Source organism: Girardinichthys multiradiatus, chromosome 20, assembly GCF_021462225.1.
Source record: "Girardinichthys multiradiatus isolate DD_20200921_A chromosome 20, DD_fGirMul_XY1, whole genome shotgun sequence".
NCBI lineage: Eukaryota > Metazoa > Chordata > Actinopteri > Cyprinodontiformes > Goodeidae > Girardinichthys > Girardinichthys multiradiatus.
Window position 1 is genome coordinate 42,668,156 of NC_061812.1, and position 22,821 is coordinate 42,690,976.

Sequence of the window (22,821 nt, forward strand, 5' to 3'; positions counted from 1 at the left end):
ACAAAAAAAGTTGTAAACATAGGGGAAACGCTACTCAGGCAACACTTATTACCAGAGTTTCCTCAAGAAAAAAAACGTTTTTTTCAAGTAGTCCAACTTGATGTGGATTCGAAATTGGAAGCATTGCAATGCAACAAAGCAGGACCTAATATAAAAGTTAGGAAATGAGCAGAAGGTTTATTAGAATCAAACAACTCAGCAAAAAAAAATGGGGTGAGTATACTTAAAGTTGTGACTTACACTATACATGTGGCTGCAGTTGGGCAGCATATGGATTTGAAGATAAAGACTGATATTCAGTTAACAAGGAGAAAACCTTTAGTTAGGAAGAGATGTACCTGATCTGTTCATGGAGGTCTGTCAGGTGAACATGTCAGCATCTCCCTGGTAGAGGAAAGGCTTAATAGCAAGGCACAACGCTGGAGCTTTGAGCTCCAGTTTTTTCTGTCTACCCTTTGAAGGTAAATATTGAGTAATTGAGTAATTGAAATTTTTATTGAGCTTTCTTCTATAATTACTTGTGAAAGGCAGTTGATCTCCAAAGTATACACTATTGTTCTCAGTTGAACTGAACCCAAAATACCAGATCAGGTCGGGACTCTGCCTCATCTATCAAATGGTAAGTATAGGATTGAGGATCACGGCCTTGATCCCCATAGTTCCTTTAGAAAAACTTAGCCTTTTCAACTCAAAAACAAAACATGTGAGTTCATGCTGCTGTGGTAGAGGATCTGTGTCCCTTTAAACTAGTTTGTGCAAACTAATGACTGCGGTTGTGAAACTGATGTGTGCCTAATAATCAGATGTAATTGGAATTGATGGATCTGAGCTTGAAGGTTTTAAATATAAATTATGTAAAGTGGTTCTTCATTGAGAAATTTTAAATACATGCTTTTGTCCTGTTTTTATTAACTGTTAATTAAGCAATGGCTTTGTTCTTGCATTTGAAAATATATATATATTGTCAAATATTGTATTTTGTATCCCTAAACCTATCCTAGGTGAAGTTAATTAGTTTATTTGAGTAATAAAATCAATTGGATAAAAATGTTAAAAACCTGTTAAACTAATCTAGTTAAGTAAATTTAAAAAACTTCAAAACATTTTTTTTTTAAGTTTGTGTCTTTATGCTGTTAAACTCATCCTCACTAAAACCATGATTTAAATCTACCAAGATATGCACATTATTCCACCAGTTTTTATGGCTTAAATATAACAGTCTCTTTTATCAGTGACTTTAAACATATGGGGTTGGATGCTTGTGCTTTTTTAAAAACAAACTGTTTGAAGTTGACCGATAAAATTTGTAAACAACCTGCATGCATTTTTTTTCAGTACTTTTATTCAATATTTCTCAGCTATAAAATGTGCTTATTTAGTAAAATAAGTTACATTTATTCTAATCATTTTGATCATCTGGTTGGTCTTCCTTGTTAAAAAGAAACAAAAAATAAAAATTAGCTTGTTATTATGGTATAAAATGGAACCAACATAAACCTTCATATAAATTCTGACAAGGTATCATGTAAACCGTTCCCTGACAACCACAGCTAAGTTGTCAGAATTAAAAAGCTCAGCTTGCGAGAAAGTTTGACTTTAACATTAGCAGTAACACCGTTGCTAAACTACTTAAAGCTGGATACAAACAGCATGCCTTCTGTTTCAAAGGTGTACAAAGATACAATGACACTGGAAAATACCACTTTGGCATGACCTTACTATGCATCTGAAACTGTATGATACACAAGTTGATCACCGGATGAGCCAGACAACCATGTATACAACACCGCTGCTACATAATCCATGCAACTATGACTCAAAAATCCCAGCAATGACCCAAATTATCATTACTTAATCTAAGGGCTATGCTGACTGCACTGATAAAGATGCACTCACTTCTGGAAGCTGAAAGCTTGAAACTGAAAGTAAAACCGGCAGCTTGACCTGCTTTCTGATTAATTTTGCAAATCATTTTCTGGCCACTAGGGGGTACTTTTTGACATTTCATTTTCAGAAGTCTCTTACATATGAAATAAATGCATACATTGAGATATTATTGTCACAGCAATAGTAAAGTTTTGTCCTGACCAAGTCCTGACCCCACAGAATGGTGTGAATTCCAAGCACTATGCAGAGTCCATCAAGTGTTACATACAGACGTGACAGCATCCCCTCCATTTTCTCACCTTCATAACCACGTAATGTATGTTTTTTAACACACAAATAGGAAACATCTTGAATTCTTCGTCCAGCACAGAAACTTTCTCAACCACAAATCTTAGGACAGTTCTAAACTTTTGCTAAGTTTGCATACTCATTCATAATAGAACCCATATAGACATATCAGCCCTAATGCTCTCTGCTAGAGCTGAATGTATGATGAATGTGAATTATGGCTTAAAAAAAAACTTCTTCAATAACATTTTAATCAAAATGTCCATACAAAGTAAATAAGCTAATGTTAGACTTTAACTGTTATGAAATATTAAATTTTAAAACTATGTGGCTGATTACTTTTTAACTGCTAATATTTATTACCTTAATACACTCATTACCCCTGCTGTTTTCATCTTGATCATGACAACTAAAAAGCTATTTTACATTTAACAACTATTATGCTTGAATAAAATGTAAATTATTTAAATGTCAAATATCTAAACATTCCAAAATTACTTTATACAGTGTAGCTTTTATTGATCTGACTTATACATTCTATTCCATGGGACAACATCGAGAGAGAAGGGCAAAGTTTCAGCAAGATCATTGTTGCACAAACAAATTAATCTTAACAAGAACAAAGAAAACCTGCTTGTCTTTAACAGGACGCTGACTCAGACTTGAACCCAAACCTCAATGAGGACTTTCTCTCAGATAGGTCCAAAACAGACTTCTTTTGACAGAAATTGAGGCGTGGAAGTGCAAAGTGCCCACTCTTAATGGGCCTCATTCCCTCCCGAGCTGAGCGATAACAAGTCAGCAGCCGTCACCGTCACAAAAGCGCAACAGCTGCAGCGACAGAAGCAGCGTTCAAGGACCACAATAGACCCCCCGCTAACGCAACCCCATTCTCAGAAGCGCATCTCCTGCGAAAGGTCCCCGTCGTTATACCCCCCGAGGAAAGACCGGGCGACTTCTCGCTCAGAACGGTGGAGACATCGAGACATCTGCTGGCATATACTTTAACATTAATATGCAAATCACATCACCGCACGCACGCTGGCAGGCGAGCCGTCTGCCGCAACGTAGATCAAAGTTTGGTTTCTGTACAATAGCAATTGACGCACTATAAAAGGCTGATTTAGGACGGTTATTAAGTGAGGTTGAATAAAATAAAGTAAAATACGGAAGCTTTCCTATAATGACGGAGCCCGACACAACGGTGTGTGTTTATTTAGAGAGAAAAACGATAATGCCCTTGAGTGCGTCTGCACCTGCAATCATCGCCCTTGTGTTAATTGTTTGAGATCAAAACATACTGGTGAGCATGATTTAAGTCCGAAAAACAAACAAAATCGTGTTCGCTTTATTCGCAAGATCAGCTCAAGACTAAAATGTAAAGAACCTGTCTTTCCCGCTGTAGCTCTCACCTTGTTGGCATTCCAGTCCTACACCTTTCCAAGCGCACGGCTCCTTCCTCCAGGTGAACGCCTCAGTTCAGAAGGAGGGGAATGCTACAGAGATGCAGGTGGACGGGTTCATCAGACAGCGCAACAACACACATCCCTGTCTCCTCTGGAGCTCTGATGTAGGCTGTTTACGGCGCGTCCCACCAGTCAGTCCCAGAGCGCCTCGGAGAGACACATGATGCGGTCTGCAGAGACAGATCTCCCAACCTGCTGCGAAACGACCGCTTTGTCACTCGAATGATATTCCTCCGCACTGCTGCTGCTCCTTTTTCCGCCAATGTAGAGGAATAATGATTGCAAGATGAAAAAAAGGCAGAAAACACCTGGCGCTGTCCAGACTGTAGTCAGCTGATTCCCCAGCAGGCTATTGGCTGAGAGCAGCTGTCTGTCACCGCCGGCCAAAGCAAAGCAGAGCACCATCTGCTCCGGGCTTGTTGTGATGAGAACAAAGGCAGGAGGAGGGCGGCGGGGTGGCAGTGCATGGGGGTGGTGAGGGGAGAGTGTAGGGGGGTGGGGGTAGTAACAAGGAATTACTGTCGGAGAAAAAAGATGTGAGCCACCATCCCCTCTGAACACCAATCTTATCGGTATGTTTACAGCTAGACGAACACATTTCTTATTTCATTCCACTAATTTCATCAGGGCATAATTATGAAGGTGGTGGAAATTGATATACAATCTTTCTAAAACTAAAAATTTGGATATTTGTATTTGGTCCACTTTACTCTAAAACCCTGAATTAAAATCTAATGCTACCAATTGTCTTCAGTTGTTTAATTAGTAAATAGTTCAGCCAACATCGGCATATGGGTCTGATCAGGAAATTAAATGGGATAAAATTGGACCCCAGATGGGATTGTCAGGAGGTTATATAATAGTCCCCAGTTTCACTGGCTTTGCTGAGATGAATCATATTTAGTCAGTCCTTAATGGGTCCCATGCAAGAAGCTCATTTTGAGCCCAGCTTCAGCCATCAAAATCCATATGGGGCCCACATACACATGTTGCCTGGACAGTTAAATGAAGGCTTCAGATGTTTGTTAGAGAACGCCAGAGAGCATGATGCAGCCCAAGATCGTAGCTGACATGTCAGGGACAAAGTTGTGAAGTTTAAAGCAGGGTTAGGCTATAAAACAATATCTAAAGCTTTGGACTTATCAGTGGGCTCTATGGTGGACTTGGTAGATGAATCCGTTTTTATGCCTGCGTGTAAAATGCTTCATGTTTGCAATTCACCCTGAATACACTACCCCTTTAGTCTAACCCCCATCAATTGGAATAACAGTGAGAAACTTCTCGTAGTGGTGTTCCAGTATCGGAATGAGGTTATTTTGCTGGAATGCTGTATTTGCCCTATGTTCTGGTGTTTAAATATCCAGTTTTTGATCAATTTGTTTAAAGAACATTATTTGAGAAGTCCTGGTCTTTGTCTCCATTCTCCCTGGATAACTTGATGGCCTTCATGTTTTGCTTAGAGGGCAATATTTTCCCCTTCCACACCACTCATAAAAGATAAACTTGTGCAGTCTCTTTTTGACTATACAGGCATGTACATTTATATCAACATGCCATTTTGGAGTCTTCTTTTAGCATCTTGCAGTCTGCTATCAGGGTAAACTTGCTTGGACAGCCACACCAGGGCATATCAGCAGTTATTTTGAATATCCTCCACCTTAGGAGTATTTATTTCTCTTCAGATCTCTTTAAATTCCTTACCAGACTCATAAGCTAGCACAATCTTCTTTCTGGTGACCTGAGACATCTTTTCTGATCTGTTGTTCACTCTCACTTCAACAGTCAGGAGCTCATTAAAGGGCTGAGGTTTAAATAGGGCAAGCCTCCTTCAAAATGTTCAGTAACAATGTTCTTTTCATGAGCCCTCATGAGATATGTGTGGGAGTGTAGCCATTTTAAGTGGGAATAAGTGTTTTCATCATATTTTTCAGAAAGCTTTAAAAGGTATTTTGTTTATTTTCATTATTTATATTGCTTGAATTTGTCAGAAGTTTTAATTTATAATAAATTGTTCCAAATAGAAAAAGACACACTCTACTGTCTTAGAGTGTCCTAATTTTCCCACACGACTGTAGTTTGAAGCTCACCTTATTTCCAGTGTAATGCATGATACAAGCAAGTTTTTTACAAGTGTTAGACTGTGGTTGGTTTTTAAAAAAGGCGGCCCACATCTCATTAAATGGTTTGCATTTGGTCTTCTCATCTGGCTGATTCTGGAGAGGTGGGAAAAAACGATAGAAAGATAATCCGAGCTGAAAGTTCAACGTTGTCATCTGGGATTTCTATCAATTGTGGTCCTGGATGATGCTAGCATGTCCAATAAAGATTTTGGAATAGCACAGCATATATACATTCATAAGCAAATGTTCATTTGAGCTTATGCTTTAGAAACAGACTGCCAAGTCCTTTGTCGAACCAAAATCTACTCATCATTTGTGGGTCTTTCACACTGAAAAAAGTGAATGCACGTCTACACACAGGAGAACCATTTGCTTTGAAACACTCAACCACTAATCTTACATATTCTGCGAATGTAAGTGTCGGGGGAGGATCTTGGGTCGGACCAAAGTGCAGACAAGAGCTCGGTAGCCGCATCATAGTTTATTCCTCAAAGGCAAAAATGTAACAAAAACACTGCAGATATGAATCAGAGTTCAAAATACAAAACTTACAAAACTGTGCAGGTACTAATGGCAAAACGTAGCATAGAATCCAAGTGAAGCATGAACAAAGCATAGTCATGGTAAACGTAGCATAAGATCAAAGCGAAGCATAAACAAAGCATAGACGTGGTAGGGAACAGGGTAGTAACAGAAGGAACCAGCCAGGAACTAAGCACACAGAACAACTAATATACACAGAGCACAGAGAGGGAAACAAAAGGCAGGTAATCAAAGAAACAGGGAACAGGTGGGACAAGGAACAGGTGAAACAAATACAAAGGCTGAAGAAGAGTGAAAGGACTAAACAAACAAAAGAAAACACAATCTAAGCAAGAGAATAAATCAAAGGAGGAAATAAAGAACTAGAATAACTCTGAACTAAAGTAAACAAAGAAACTAGAGGAGAACATAGAAACAACAACCTAAGAAATAAACAAAGAGCCATAAGGAGAATCTAAATTACAAAATAAACCATCACAAGAATCCACAAAGTCCAAAATGTCACTCCATGACAGTAAGCTGTTGCGATAGCTACAGGAAATGTTTTATCTCAGTATGGGTTCATCAGACTTAACACAAGAAATAGGGAAAATAACTCCCACATAAAGAAACGCAACTCATACAAAGATCACACAGGAAGCTGCATCACTTACAAAAAGATTTCATATTTATATAGTAGGCTGAACATTTTAAGTTTAAGTTGTAGTGAGCAGGACATGAAGCAGGAGGAGAAGCTCTGATCCAGGCTATGCAGGCTGTGTCAGAGCAAAGTTGCGTTTCATGCAGGTGCATCAGTACACAGCAACAGATTCAGTATACCTGGGTGGTGTTTCTAATCAAAGATGCTGTACATATACTGCATTCTTAAAGGATTTGCAGCCCTTTGCAAAAAAGCCATGTAAAAGACAGCAAAAATCTGACAGAAGATGCCTTACTCAGATAAGTCCAAAATGGAACTTTCTGGTATTCATGTAAAATGCTACATACAGAAGAAAACTGATATTGCACATCCCTCTGAACACACCGTGCCAATGCAAAAATAATTTTCTTCAGCAGGGACCAAAATGCTGGTCAGGGTTGACCAAAGGATGGATAGTGATTAATACAGGGCCACTCCTTAAAAACCTTAGAGGCTGCAAAAAAAGCTACACCTTTCTGCAGGAAAACAATCATCTAATCCATCATCTGAAAACGGAGAACCAGCGAAGAATTCAGTCTCTAGAAGTGCAAATCTGGTGGAGAGATACTCTTAATGACTTGTTCTACAAAATATTGACTTATGGGTTCTGAATATAAATGCATACTATATTTGTTTTATTAAAAAATGATGTATTGCTTCCTTTCCTTTTCACCTTATCTTGATGTTCATGTTGGCAATGTAGGATTCTTTTTTCTAAATATGCTGTAGGCAGTACAATCAGGACCATGGAGAGCTCACCATCAGCTGCTCGCCTGTGCCTGTCTTCACATTTATTCTTCACTCCCTGCAAATCTATGAAACACATAGCTCTATCAAGAAGAAGATGTTGTCTTGAAACTTTTGCAACAAGCACAGTTAACAAAGTGGCCACTGTCATCATGATTCCACTGTTTACAGGAATAAACTCATCCCAGAAACATATTCGCTTTTTGTCTGTGGCATGAAACTGACACCAGGAGCTATTAAAAGCACATGAAAGAGACACATTGTTTCAAAAGATGGCACGTTCTTTTCACTGGCACACACAACTACGAATGAGTTTATTTTAAGTAAACTCCCTGTGCACCATCCTGTTTAACAGCACAATAAAAAAACTGTGTACAGCTACTTCCCAAAAATAATTGTCCCCTTTAGCATAGCAATTTATGTTTGTAAGCAAGTTGTATGTATTTAGTGTTTAGCTTCATTGCTTACACACTATGGGCAATAGGGACATTTCAAAAAGTCCAGTTGTGATGACTTTAGTGTGAATAACAGGTTCAAAGGCTACAGAAAGCCGGATGTTTCCCACACCTAGCTGTATTTCTCCATTACTGTATCTTAAAATAATATGAATGATAATACGTTAAAGAAAAGCCCTGCGATGGACTGGCGATCTGCCCAGCGTGTACCCTGCCTCTCGCCCATAGACTGCTGGAGATAGGCACCAGCTCCCCCGCGACCCACTATGGAATAAGCGGTAGAAAATGACTGACTGACGTTAAAGAAAAACTTTGTGCCAGGATGTGGTTTTTGTGTTGGACCCCAGAATGCAAACAGGCAGGAAGCAACACATTGGGTAGAAGGGTTTTAATAAACAAAAACTAAAAATTTACAACCAGTCTTGAAGTGGCATAAGCAGACATGGACGGAAGCGGTCAAGGACATGGACAAGGACAGGCTTGGCATGGTAAAACAGTATTCACCCATAAGGAGAGAATGAAACTGACCAGTATATGTTACTGGAAACAAGGAGGCTGATTAGCAAACGCAGGCGGAATGAACAATGGCTAATTGCAGTGAGAATGTGATCAACATGACTGAAACTAAACAAAAATACAAGTACACGATCAAACCTAAGGAAATGTCTCACAGATATAACAGAACTAAAATACACCACAAGCAGAATATGTCAGAAACTAAACCAAAAGGAGCCATGATCGTAACGCACCACCTGGAGAGCATAAACAACATCAGAGGCAAGACCCAAAACAAAACTCAAACAACTACAAATCAACACGTTCTCACTCATGAATAGGGGTTGGGTGACACTATTTATTATCAAGCTATTGTGTTTGCTCTTTTAAAATCATAATAATAAAAACTACCCAAATTGACCCTGATTAGGGTATGTAAACCTATGAGCACAACTGTAAGATGTCAAACAGTTTTTAGGGTATTTTCAGTTATTATTACATGATTGCATTTGGGAAAATAGTCAACAGAAGGGTTATATAAAACATAAAAAAATAAAACAAAGGATGCAATTTCTCCTCAGTCTTAGTTACTCTGAGGGAACCTGAACATGCAGGCTTTAAAGCCGCATTGGCACAGACCGGTGTGCAGGTGGCTGCCTTATTTCTGTACCCACAGTCCATGCAAAAAAGTCTATGGCAATACGTATTGTTCTCGGTTTTACAGGAATAACACAACTTCTTAGATTTAGATGTGGAAAAATGTCCTGAAAATGCTTTTACCAATTATTAAAACCATGCATCATTTGCCAGGCTGATCTGTTTAGGTGCTGGCTTCTTACAAAGCAATATAGCATCTGCTAAGAAAAAAAAGTTATATTTTAGTATTTTTTCGTGCTTGTTAAACACTATGATGTCACTCTTATTTTTCAGTGAATCCTCGCCTTCTGTTCACCAACCCAGGTGAATAACCCTTGCTTAATTTTTCTTTCAGTACATTGAGTGCAGCTATTGATTGCCTCTGTTAACGTTTGCAGTAAACACCGTGGTTCATCAGGCCTTGCCATCTCCCATCAGGATAAAACATTGTGCCCACTAAGCTTTGGATGACATCACCTGTTTCAATAGTATCCCAGAATGGAAGGAGGAGAACTTTTTGGCTTACTCTCTTTATTTCTAGCAAACTCTTCTTCAGCATCTCAGAGAGAAAGATAGAAGAAACACCCTTTGTAGAAAGGATTGTTTCAAGACAGATAAATACGTGCAATCTCCCAATGGAGAACATGCATATTTATCTGTATTTACATCATTTATTATTAACATGTTTACTCTCTGCTCCCAATCTGCAAAAAATGAGAGCTAGAAAATGAGAGAGGAGGAAAGTGGTATAATTCTTAGCCAATATTTCTGCAAAGGAGGAGGTAAAATCAATGGCGTTGGTGTAGGTGTGAAAATGAACACCCAAACAGATTTGTACTGAGGTGTAAAACTGAAACCAGCTGTTTTTGAGGAAAGCTGTGAGTCTCAAACATTTGCTAACAGTTAATGTAAATTTAGGAGGCACTTTACCAGTCGTTTCAGCATTTTGTGTTGTGTGCGTCTCGTTTTAGTTTTAGAGCTCCTGTTTCTGTATCCACCAGTTAAATTATCCTCTTGAAATCTTTTCCCCGAGCCGCCTTCTCCTGCATGATACTCCAAAGCAAGAAACTGCTGGAGCAAGAACTCAAAATGCACATCGCTTGCCTCAGAATTTCTGTCTGCTTTGATTAAATTTGCATGGGATCAATATTTCCTACAGACTGCTACCTGAAGCAGAGAACAGGCAAATCAGAGCTTTCCTTTCCTTTTAATCATCAGGAGTGAGGGATCCACCACGCTGACAGCAAGATTTCAAAGTGGAGTTTGTAACATGTTTGGAAGTCTCTTTAAACAATGTTTTCATAAACCAAGCCAAAACCTCACTTATAACAGTAATGACTTAACTTGGGAAATAAAGCAAATAGAATAACTGCTGGACTCTTTTTAATAAACCCAAATTCTGGGTTATTGTTGTTGGGACAAAGGTTGGGTAGTTGTAACCAAACACTGGGTCAAAATGTGTGACTCAGTTTGTTGGTTAGAGAAGAGACTAGAAGGAGCCTCATCATTCTATAAAGTTTACCATTTTGTACTAAACAAAAACCCGAACAGACATTACTGAACCTCTTCCACAGGATGAACTGTTAAAATAATGCTGTATACAAATGGTAATGTCAGTGGGTTGTATTAATGACTGGTTCTCACTAAAGAATCACAGATATTAGCTACACTCTCTAATTAAGCTCAACCCTTCAATTAATTTAATTCATGTATTTTAATCATCATGGCTGCAAGTTTTTATAATCCTGCACAGATGGCTTCCAAAAGCATTTGTGGAAGAATGAGTCACTTCCAAGAGCTCATTGAATTGTGATGGGGTACCATGCCACCTGTGCGATAAGTCCAGTCGTGAACATTTGCCCACTGCTTAATATTCTAGAGTCAACAGTCAGTGGAATTATGAAACAGTGAAAGGGTTTGGCAATGACATCTCAGTGAGGTAGGTCACATAAAATCCCAGATGCAGATGCTGAGGCGCATAGTAGGCCGAGGTCAATAGCAAACATGTGCCCTTCAGATCGGCTCCAGAACAGTGCATGGAGATCTTCATATTATTGGTTTCCATGGCAGCTGTGACTCAAGCCTGAACATCACCGAAGTAAGGCAAAGTGTCAGATGCGGTGGAGACGTGTTCTGTGGAGTAACAAATCATGCCTCTCTTTCTGCTGATCCAAAGGACGACTGGGTTTGGAAGTTTCCAGGAGAACGGCACTTGTTTGACTGCACTGGATCAAGTGTAAAGTTTGATACAGAGGGGATTATTGTGCAGGGATATTTTTGTTGTGGCATTGGTGGCCTTTATTTTTCTCAATTTTTACAACAGTAAGCAGACAGGAAAGGGGTGGAGAGAAGGGAAGACATGCAGCGAAGGTCTCCTGGGCCTGGAGTCGATCCCGGCCCAGGAGAGCTGAAGGAGAGCTCTCCTGGGCCAATACAACTATTGAGGACTGAAGCTTCTGATTACGTAAAGTGCGTTTTACCCCTGTGCCACCTCCCTGCACCCCCAGGGCTGTTTTGTAGGAGTTGGGGAATGCAAAAAACAGTTTGGTGTGGAAGAACTTGACTGATTCCTGACGTAAACCTGATAGAACACCTTGGGATGAGTTACAGCAGAGATGTGAGCCAGACCTTTTCATCCTATTCAGTGTGTGATCACACAAATGTACTTCTGGAATAATGGCTGTTAAAACTGCAAGGGAACCAACATCACATCAAATCTTTTGGATTAAGAAAGAGATATCACAAAATTGCCTATATGTGTAAGTGCAGTAAAGCAAACAAATTGTGGAACACAGAGTATGTCCAACATTCACACTTTGATCAAAGAACTAGTCATAAAATCAATGTAGACAAACTATATTTTATACAGTCCTATGCGGTGAGTCTGACTGTTATCTAAATTCAAATGTTTGTCAGTAAAAACATCAGCAGTGCTGAGGTGCATCACGTCAACTGATGCATCTCAGCCAGCAACACACATTTGGACCCACTGAACTGAAGTGTGCCGAGACAGAACACGACTGCTGGATCTTAGCTCTGGACAGTTTTATTAAAAGTATCAATGCTTTAGAATTGAACAGATTTAAAAAGGACCCCTGAGTGTCGTGCCCTGGAGCGGCCGGTATGTTTTCTTAAAACAACAGAGACATATTTTTGATGCGTATACTACACCGCTAATGTGTGTTGGTCTTTATTAGAGGTTATGAGTCTGTTGTTTCCTTTTTAATGCAATAAATATTGCAAAATTAACTGAAACTAAAAATGATTATTTTAACCCAAATAATATAAATATATATTTTTTTAACCTACTCTTTGGTAGTCTTAGAAGTAGACATTATTTACTTAAACTCATTTGCTGTGTTAAAAACCTAACCCAGTATGCTGGGTCACAGCCATAACCCAACCACGGTTGTACTGGGTTATCAAAATAACCCTAATTGGGTTGTTTTTAACTCAACTGTTTTTACAGTGCATCTTGATGACAAACTAATCATTCTGTAACATTTAAACATTTTGGGATGAAAAGTAAATCTAAAGCAGCTTTCTTAGGTTAGGAAAAGTACAGGCAAAAACAACCAGTTTCCATTACTAGTACAATATTAAAGTTAATCTGCTGAGATCCTTTTTTTCCAAGTTATAAATTAGAAATATCCACCCAATTTAGTCGGTAAAGGCTCCAAAATGTCCAGCATACTGATCATTAAAGACTCCAGTATCCCCCACAGACTCCTGCAGTCTGAGGGAAAGTGCTCGCTGAAGAGGGTTAGAAATTTAAAGCAGCCATCAGACGTTTGGCACTTTAAATAAAATCTGCAGAGTTTCCAGCAGAGGATGTAGAAGCATGTGGGTGGGGCTGGAAATGTTTCCCTATTTAAGCAAAGCCAGAATTAAATTTCTTCTATTTTTAACCATCAGAATCAGAATCAGCTTTATTGCCAAGTTCATACATACAAACAAGGAATTTGACTCCGGTACACTTTGCTCTTTGGTTTTGTTTTTGTATTACAGAATATACATATTTACAATGTACAATATACACATATATAAATAAAAAGGTGCATTTGCAACATCTGTATGCTGTTGTTTTGTACTCTATTGAATGTTCAACAGAGAAACAGCCTGGAGGAAGAAACTGTCTCTGTGGCGGCTGGTTTTAGCGAACAGTGCTCTGTAGCAGTGGCCTGAAGGTAAAGCTCTAAACAGTTTATGTGCAGGTTGTGTGGGGTCTGCAGAGATTTTAGCAGCTCTTTTTCTGACCCTAGACCTGTATAAGTCCTGGATGGAGGGAAGGTCAGCCCTGATTATTCTCTCTGCATTCGTTGCAGTCTGGACCTGTCCTGTTTTGTGGATCAGCCAAACCACACTGTTCAAGGTAGTTCTGACTGCACCAGTGTACCAGCCGATCCACCTGCTGTCTGTATGCAGACTCATCACCGTCCTGGATCAGTTCAATGACATTGGTGTCATCTGCAAACTTAAGGAGTTTCACGGACGGGTCCGGTGAGGTGCAGTCATTTGTGTACAAGGAGAAGAGGAGTGGGGATAGAACACACCCCTGGGGGACACCAGTACTTATTGATCTGGATCGGGAGAAGATGCTCCCCAGTCTCACCTGCTGTTGTCGGTCCGTCAGGAAGCTGTTGATCCACTGACAGGTGGAGGCTGGGACGTTGAGCTGAGTGAGCTTCTGGTGGAGGATGTCTGGTATGATAGTGTTGAAGGCCGAGCTGAAGTCTACAAACAGGATCCTGGTGTACGTCCCTGGGTGGTCGAGGTGTTGCAGGATGAAGTGTAGACCTAAGTTAACAGCATCATCTGCCGACCTGTTTGCTAGGTAAGCAAATTGCAGGGGGTCCAGCAGGGGGCCTGTGATGTCTTTCAGGTGCTTCAACACCAGCCGCTCAAAGGATTTCATGACCACAGACGTCAGGGCTACAGGCCTGTAGTCATTTAATCCTAGGATGGTGGGTTTCTTGGGAACCGGGATGATGGTGGATCGTTTGAGGCAGGAGGGGACCTCACATTTCTCCAGTGATTCTGGCATGATGGGGAGACGTTATCAGGTCCTCCAGCTTTCTTTGTTTTCATGCGCTGAAAGAGCCTGTTTACATCTTCCTCGGAGATCTTTAGTGCAGGCAGAGGATCGGAAGGTAGGGGGTTGGTTGTTTTACGGGTCAAATTTGTTCCTGAATGGGATGTGGAGGGGATGATTTGAGGTGTGAATGGCTTCTTGTCATGTCTGCAGTAGAAGCCATTCAGACGGTTGGCCAGGCGAGGACTCTGTTCAGGAAAGGTGCGGGGGCTCCTATAGGCAGTCAGGTTTCTCAGACCAGTCCATACAGCTGAAGCATCACCAGTAGAAAGGCTGTTCTTAAGCTTCTCACTGTAGCTTCTCTTGGCTGCTTTGATCTCCTTTGTTAGTCTGTTCCTGGCCTGCCTGTACCGCGCCCAATCTCCACTGCTGTGAGCTTCTTCCTTATCCCTGCGCAGATTCCTGAGGTGTGGAGTAAACCATGGCTTGTTATTCCCAAAGGTGCAGAAGGTCTTGGTCTGCACTCACATGTCCTCACAGAAACTGATGTATAATGTCACCACATCAGTTAGTTGGTTTAGGTCAGTGGCTGAGGTTTCAAAAACAGTCCAGTCTGTGCATTCAAAGCAGGCCTGTAGCATCTGCTTTGATTCCTCAGTCCACTTCTTAACAGTGTGAACCTTGGGTTTGGAAGCTCTTAGTCTCTGTCTGTAGGTTGGGATGAGGTGGATTAGATAATGATCCGAAAAACCCAGAGCAGCGCTGGTAACAGCAGGATATGAGTCCTTTAAAGCTGTGTAACAATGTTCCAGTGTGTTTTTGTCTCTGGTGGGACACTTAATATGCTGTCTGTATTTGGGGAGTTCATGGGAGATGTTTGCTCTGTTAAAATCTCCCAGTATTATGATGAAAGAGTCCGTGTGTTTTTTCTCTACATCTGTAATCAGCTCAGCAAGATGTTTTTCCGCGGCAGAAGTGCAGCCATGCGGTGGAAAATATGAGCCAATAAACGGTTTACAGATTATGGAAAATGACTCCAGATCAGGACTACATGTTTTTCCCAGCACTTTTAAGTTTCTGCACCAACCTTCATTTATATAAAAGCAGATTCCGCCTCCTCGCCTCTTCCCCGATAGCTCCGCGCTGCGATCCGCTCCGAACAGCTGGAAGTCCGGCATCAGCAGTGCGCGGTCCGGGATGTTTTCACTCAGCCATGTCTCGGTAAAGCAGAGAACCGCTGATCCGCGGAGGGCCGTGTTTTTACCGATGAGAAGAAGCAGCTCGTCCATCTTGTTGTTTAGAGAGCGGACATTTGCCAGGTGGATTGAAGGCAGTGGTGTGCGAAGTCCTCTTTTGCGGAGCTTTACCAGCGCGCCAGCACACTTTCCCCTCCAACGCTTTCGGCGCAGTATCCCGTATAGTGCCGCAGCTCCGCTTGCCAGGAGCTCAGTGAACCTCGGATGGATGAAAGATGGTGGAAAAATCCCAACAGAGGACTCTCTGATGTTGAGAAGTTCCTCTCTACTGAATGAGACCACAGGATTGTGGCCTGACACCACAGTACTGTGACTCAAAAAACATAAAAACACACAAAATACAAAAACAAAGAGAGAGCGACGCTCCAAGGCTGCCATCGTTGGCGCCATCTTGGTTTTTCAGTGTCACACCTATTGTTGATGACACTTTGTTAACTCAGAGTGTTATGTCTCAGTTGCTGAGCAGTTTATCAGCTTATGTTCCTCTTCTTTGCTCATACATAATGGGCATCTGGAGTGTGAATGCATGGGCTTGTTTGAGAAGGGATTTTTCCTCCATTTTCCTAAAAGATTCTCTGGTGAAATGACTTACAGTCTGAAATTCAGTGCAGTCTGTTTACATCTCTCCCCTGAAACAACTGCAGCACCTTTCACTGCCTGCGTTCACTTTTAAAGTGCAGACTGAAAAGGTCAGCAGGAGCGGCTGAGCTTCTAGTCAGCTGATTGTTGCTAAACCGAAGATTGTTACCAGGCAGATTTGGCAGCTTCACATGGATTCACTTTCTCACTTGTTCTTTTTTCGTCCAGTTTTTTTCTCCTTCTCTCCCCATGTAGCTGGGTTTTTCACCATGTAACAGATTTAAGAGGTGTTTCATTACTTAGACACTTCTCTCACCATCTTCACCCATAGCACAGCATTAAGGCACGCATACCCAGGCATCTAAAACCCAGCAGAAAATATAAATTTCAGAGAAAAATACAACATAACCACGAGGTACATTTCTGATTCTGTTTTAAGTTTGGTCGGGGGTTTAGAATATGAATGAGCAAATATCCAGTAAGTGGGTTTCTCTGTACTGTCAGCTGGCTGAGACAACATCTAAGGAGGGGGGAAAAATCTCCTGCAGTTTCTTTCTCTCGTCCCGAGAGAGTGTACAGTTTTTGCACCACTAAAGAAGGGAATTTGCACCACAACGTGCACAAAACAGTGTTTAAATATTAATAAAATCTGCCTGGTAACCTATCCTGAGGTCTCTGTGGAGATACATCACGCTTCAGGGAGAGAGGGGTCAGCTGTTCACAGATGTGAGGATTCAAGGAGTGAAAATCAAGAAGGGGAAAGTTGGGAAACGACTTCAAAGACAGACCAAGAGCTTGTGGATAATCTGCCCTTGCACTCACTGCTGCTTCACCCACTTTGTACTTCATACTGTAGCAGATATCCTCCTGTGATTGACGAGCGCCTGCAGGGTGGAAGCTGAAGGAGAAACTGATGTGTGAATGGACTGATATGTTTCCTGACCCACATAGCAGGGAATCGCCTTTTAGATTCATAATGAGGCACCAGCAGTCTAAGAGCACTAAGGTAATTTAAGCACCAGAGAGAAAGCTGCAAGGAAAGCTGCAAGGATCCCACCAGCAAGAAATAAATTCCTCCTTAAATGAGCATTTCTGTCAAGATATAACCACACACATCTGTGTAATTTATTTGGAGTCTTATGTTCTAGACCAATACAAAAAAGGGCATAATTGTGAAGTGAACGGAAATTCATCAGTGGTTTTTAAAATAGTTTGATGCCCCTTAGTCAATACTTTGCAAAACTCTTTTGCTGCAATAGTAGCTCCAAGTCTTTTAGGGTATGTCTCTGTCAGCTGTTCTTTGTAAATATTTGGATACATTATTTTTTATGCCATTCACCACTGGAACAGCCTTTCTAAAGACCATCCATCCATCCATCCATCCATCCATCCATCCATCCATCCATCCACTTTCTATACCCGCTTCTTCCATAGTGGATCACAGGGCAGCTGGTGCCTATCTCCAGCAGTCTATGGGTGAGAGGCGGAGTACACCCTAGACAGGTCACCAGTCCATCACAGGGCAACCCAAAGACACACAACCATGCACACACACACTCATACCTAAGCAGGGACGTGCATAGATAGACGCTAGGTGGTGCTAGAGCACCAGCCCTTTTATCCTTTGGAGAAAAAAGTGCCCTCCTGAAATCTTTTCTTTTCTTTTTTTTTTTTTTACAGTGCATAGTGTGGGGCCCGAGGTAAAATTTCTGAATTTAAAGGCCTATAATACCAGTGCCCAACGTTTTGCCCCCCCTTCGCCAACACACGTACTTGTCCTGCCTCATGTGTCGCTCAACGGAGATGGGCTGCGTGCAGAGCGGAGAGTTGGACCTGCGCTGGTCCAGCTTACCTCTTCTCTCCTCCCCTACGCCGTCAAATTGAGCCCTGCCCTGCCAACAGGCCGGCTAACCATCCAGGAAACAAACAAAATGAATATACTTGCTTCCTAAACTTCAGAAGAAAAAGTTAAAACTTCACTTGCCACCATTTTATCTAAACAGAACAGGCCAATAAATGGCATACCTTTACCCGCTATGTCTTCTATGGCCGCCACCAGGCGCTAGGAGAATGTCTACGATTTAACTCTAAGATTAAATTAGAAGAAAAAAATAAATTCAAATCTATCTCATAGATGTCGGTATTACATTTGCTATAATGGTCCCTGATGACTTTTGTTTGACTCGTGTTTTTTTTATTTTTTATTGCAAATACGGCCAAATGAGCTGGTTAACATTGCAATTCATACAGTACTAAAATACCTTTAATAAAGTTCAGTAAATGTGGGGCATGTAGGCTAAGTTGTATTTTCTACTTCTGTGTGTGTAAAAATGATGATGTGATCAGAGTATTTTATTTTCTAAATAGCAGACATCTTATCAGTTCTCAGGACTTGTAATCTCATTCATTTTTATTCTCTAAGAATAATTTCTGTCATATATCACACTGGATACATGCAGAAGTATAGATGATTCTTCTTATGATCATATTCTCTGATGTTGGTTTCATTTTGACTATAAAGATTTTATAACTTATTTTCTGGGTATAGTTGATTTACACTGTAGAATGGTCACTGGTTACTCACATTTCTGAAGATAACTCATTTAGTGTGACCTACCTGGTTAATTTGACAGTGTAACTTGCTTTGCGACAACATAAGGTTATTTGGTGCAGAAGGCATTTTGTGATAAAAGTACAGAATGATATAGTCAAGACAAACACGTTGGGCTCAGTGTGTAAAAAGAAAAAAAATGAAGGATAACATAAGTTTCAAATTTGACTCAGGAAGTTCAGGTTGTGAATCAGTAATCTAACTTTAAATCAGTCTATGATCATTTTGTTGCCTTATTAATCTTAAGAATTTTGTCAAATGCATCCTTGTTTTGGCTTTTTTTCCCCTGGGTGGTCATTTCCCTTCAATCCACAGGACAGTTTGTTTTGGGGGTGCTTAGTAATACATAGAAATTATGTTCATGTTGTGCCTGTAATAAATCTCACACTACAAAGGCAACCAACAGCTCCATGTGCCGCACAAGGTGCCCTTTTGTCCCACTTGAGCACCTGCCCCCCAAAATGTCTGTGCACGCAACTGTACCTAAGGGTGGTTGAGAGAGACCAGTTAACCTAACAGTCATGTTTTTGGACTGCGGGAGGAAGGTACCTGGAGAGACCCCACGCATGCACGGGGAGAACATGCAAACTCCATGCAGAAATACCCAAGGCACGGAGTCGAACATTCTCGCTGCAAGGTGACAGTTCTACCAACTGCGCCACTGTGTAGCCCTGATTCTATCGCATTTTATTTATTTTTCTTTGTTTTCTTTTGTTCATTTATTGTCTTAATGTCGTTATTATTATTTATCCTGATTTTTAGAAATATTTTAGATTTCACAATTGTATCTTTATTTGCCTTATGGCTAAACATTTGACGTTTTCTCAGAATTCTAGAACTTAATTAATCTTTATACTATTTATGTCTTGTGTTCCTCACAAGACATAAATTGTGATTGTGTTTCCCCAGGATCACATTTTATATGACATTTCTAAAAATAATACTTACCAATCTGGAAGATAGACTGGTTTATCGGGTTAATTCTACTTACGGCAAATGTCAGAGAACAAATGTGACAATCACTGTATGATGGTCCCAGGATGTCAAAATTCTGGTTATAATTTATTATTATTTATGCTCAGTCAGTGCCATTTGTTTGAATACCTTCAGTCTTCATTCTGTTCTTCAGTATATGCTTTTTTCATCCCTTGAAATAAAATGATGTTAATGCACTAGTAATATGCTACTTCATCATCAAAAGGTTCACACTGCCAACCTGCTGAGCTGCACAGGAACAACAGAAAGATTTGCTCAGCTACTGGATCTGAGGTTAAAGCCAACAAGCTTGTTCACCTGATGTCTGCTTGAGAAAAGTAGAGGATTATATGTTCACTGTTCATGAAAAAGAAAATCTCTGCTGCTGTGAAGTCACTGAAAACTGCAACACAAAAGTGGTGATAGCGGAGTAAAATGCAGCTTTTTTTAACATTTACCAAAGAGGATTGTGTCTCTGTTAAGCTTCCACACCCCAGTGACTGACAGTTCAGGCAGAAGGAGCTTTAAAGCTCCAACCAAGCAGCAGCCCAGTTAAAAGCCTTGCATTTCACCTGCCGTCTTTACTGATAAAGTTGTGTAGCTTTCAAACCATTCCAGTCTATTCCTTCTGATGTTTTTAGTTTTAAACATGGACAATGTTTAACAGTATGTGTTTTCTACAATAAATTCCAAACAACACAGCAAACAATGAATCCCTGAATTCATATAGTTGTCATGAAGACAGTTATTTATTCTCTAATTGGTTTATGTACAGGCTTTGACTATAAAGCACATTTCAGTGAGCGTACGTTCACCTTGAACTATTACAAATTATCTTCTATTACAACCACAAATCTCTATGTATTATTTTACTAATATAATATCATAGACCAACACAAAGTGGTGTTTACGCGTGAAGTGGAAGGAAAAAGATCCATGATTTTCAACATGTTTTTGCAAATAAAAATCTGAAATCGAGGAAGGAATTTGTAATAAAAGTCTGGGCCATTCTTTTCTAAGTAGCTCTGGGATGGAGAGTGTCTGGGAGCATTCATTTTCAAGTCTTGTCACAGATTCGTAATTAAGGTCCGGTCTTTGACTAGAACATTCTAAAACATAAACATGCGTTGATCTAAACCATACCATTGTAGCTCTGGCTGAATGTTTAGTTGTGATCTTGCTGGAAGGTGAACCTACGTTCCAGTCTAAAGTCCTTCACAGACTTTAACAGGTTTTTTTTATCCAGGATCGTCCTGTTCTGAGCTCCATCTGTCTTCCAGTCATCTTGCCCCAAAAGATGATGCTCCACTACCATCATGCAAGGTAAAGGGGATGGATTGTTCTGGGTTAATGTGCAGTTTTAGTTTTTAGCCACAAAAAGCTATTTGCATGGAGGCCAGAAAGTTAGTTTTGATCTGTTCTGACCAGAGCACCTTCTTGAGATGTTTGCTGGGGTTTTCTTTAAACAGTTGCCTTCTTCATGTCACTCTTCCAGAAAGTCCAGCTATGTGGAGTGCATGACAAACAGTTGGCCTGTTGATATATTTTCCAATCTGAGCTGTGGATCTCTACAGCTGCCCTACACAGTCACAGTAAGCCTCGTGGTTCATTTTCTGATTAATGCTTTCCTTGCCCAGTCTTAGATGGATGGGCCTTTGTCTTAGTAGGTTTGCAGTTATAACATCTGTTGGCCATTTTTTGGTTATGTATTGAAATGGGCTATGTGAGATGTTCAAAGCTCTCAATACTGCTTTTTAAACACTTCACATAATAGCTGTATTTTTATTGAGATTCAGTTATACACAGATGGACTCTAACTATGAATCTGGTGAATTCTGAAAGTACTTGGTTGCACCATTTTATCTAGGAGTATCGGAACAAGGAAGGCTAACTATAACTTTCCCCATACATTTCAAAGTTTAATTTTCTAAAGATTTTGACAATCCTTTTCCTTCCACTTAACACTTATGCACTACTTTGTGTTTGCCTATCACATACAGCCCCAATAAAATACATTAAAGTTTGTGGTTATGATGATTTTGTGAGAAACTGCAACTGTAGAGTGTTTCAAAGGGAAAAAAGCACTATTTAACTGGATGTTTTACTCTTTTTTACACTTTTTGGAGATTACAGAACAGAGCTATACCAGGTAAAAGGACTCAGCTCAAGTATATGTTTAGAAAAGACAGGACTTCTTGGCAAGTTGAAGTTGAAGGGATTTCCTTCCTTCAACTGTAAAAATGTGAGATTGCAAAACAGTTTTTATCGAGTAAACTTTTATTAATTGTATCAAAAGAACACAAGAAAATACAAACTGTAAAATGGGGTTAGAACTGATTTAGAAATGACTGTAAAGCCGTCTGAATAAAATCCAAGATAGCTACGGTGCAGAGCTCATGGGCTTTGGTATTTTGTGAAGCAATTTCCTATGTTTCTGTTGGGATTTAACATAAATCTTCCTTCTGCAACCAACAAGTGGAACTGATACCATGTAAGGTCTGCAAGGTCTGCCCTTTCAGGCAATAACGGGAATTGGCTTGTCCATTTGCATTCTAGAGAAAAACAAATGGAGCATCTGTCATCTGTGTGCATGAGGCAGCCGGCTGGCAGCCTTTCACCTTGACCCTTGCTATAAGACTGTGACCTTAAGACTCAATGGAAGATAATAAGGGACCTCTTTGAATGCCATGTTCAGGCTTTTTCCCACAGCTGGGAAAACTGCCTAATCCTCATGACGCCAGTATTCCAGCCTCCAGGCGGATTCCTCTCAGTCCTTCTAAACGTGTCAAGGAACCTTCAATTCCTGTAGACAAATGATGGATGGAGGGGGAGGAGGCTGAGGGGAAATGTCACAAAGACACTTCTGTTTCTGACGCAGGTGAAAATGAATTAACCTCAAAAAAATCGCCATTGCTCTCATCTAAATATGCTCAAGAAAGCCAATAACAACCGACCAGAATAAATTTGAATAAACATAATTAAAATCTATCATACGTGCCTTTATTCAGCCTCATTTGTACTAACATCTTCTTCAAACTGAACAACAGTGCAG

At 40.3% G+C, this 22,821-nt stretch overlaps 1 protein-coding gene across 3 annotated transcripts in view; it reads right to left on the minus strand.

The window, feature by feature from the left end:
- Positions 1-22,821, minus strand: part of lrrn1 (leucine rich repeat neuronal 1) — a 114,944-nt gene that overhangs the window by 9,851 nt on the left and 82,272 nt on the right. Inside the window, exon 1 of one of the 3 annotated variants that reach the window (XM_047347808.1) lies at positions 3,588-4,033. The exons of the other annotated variants lie outside the window; for them this stretch is intronic. The gene's annotated coding sequence lies outside the window, so the exon portion shown is untranslated. Of the gene's footprint in view, positions 1-3,587; positions 4,034-22,821 lie in introns of those variants that run through there. 3 annotated transcript variants of the gene reach the window in all.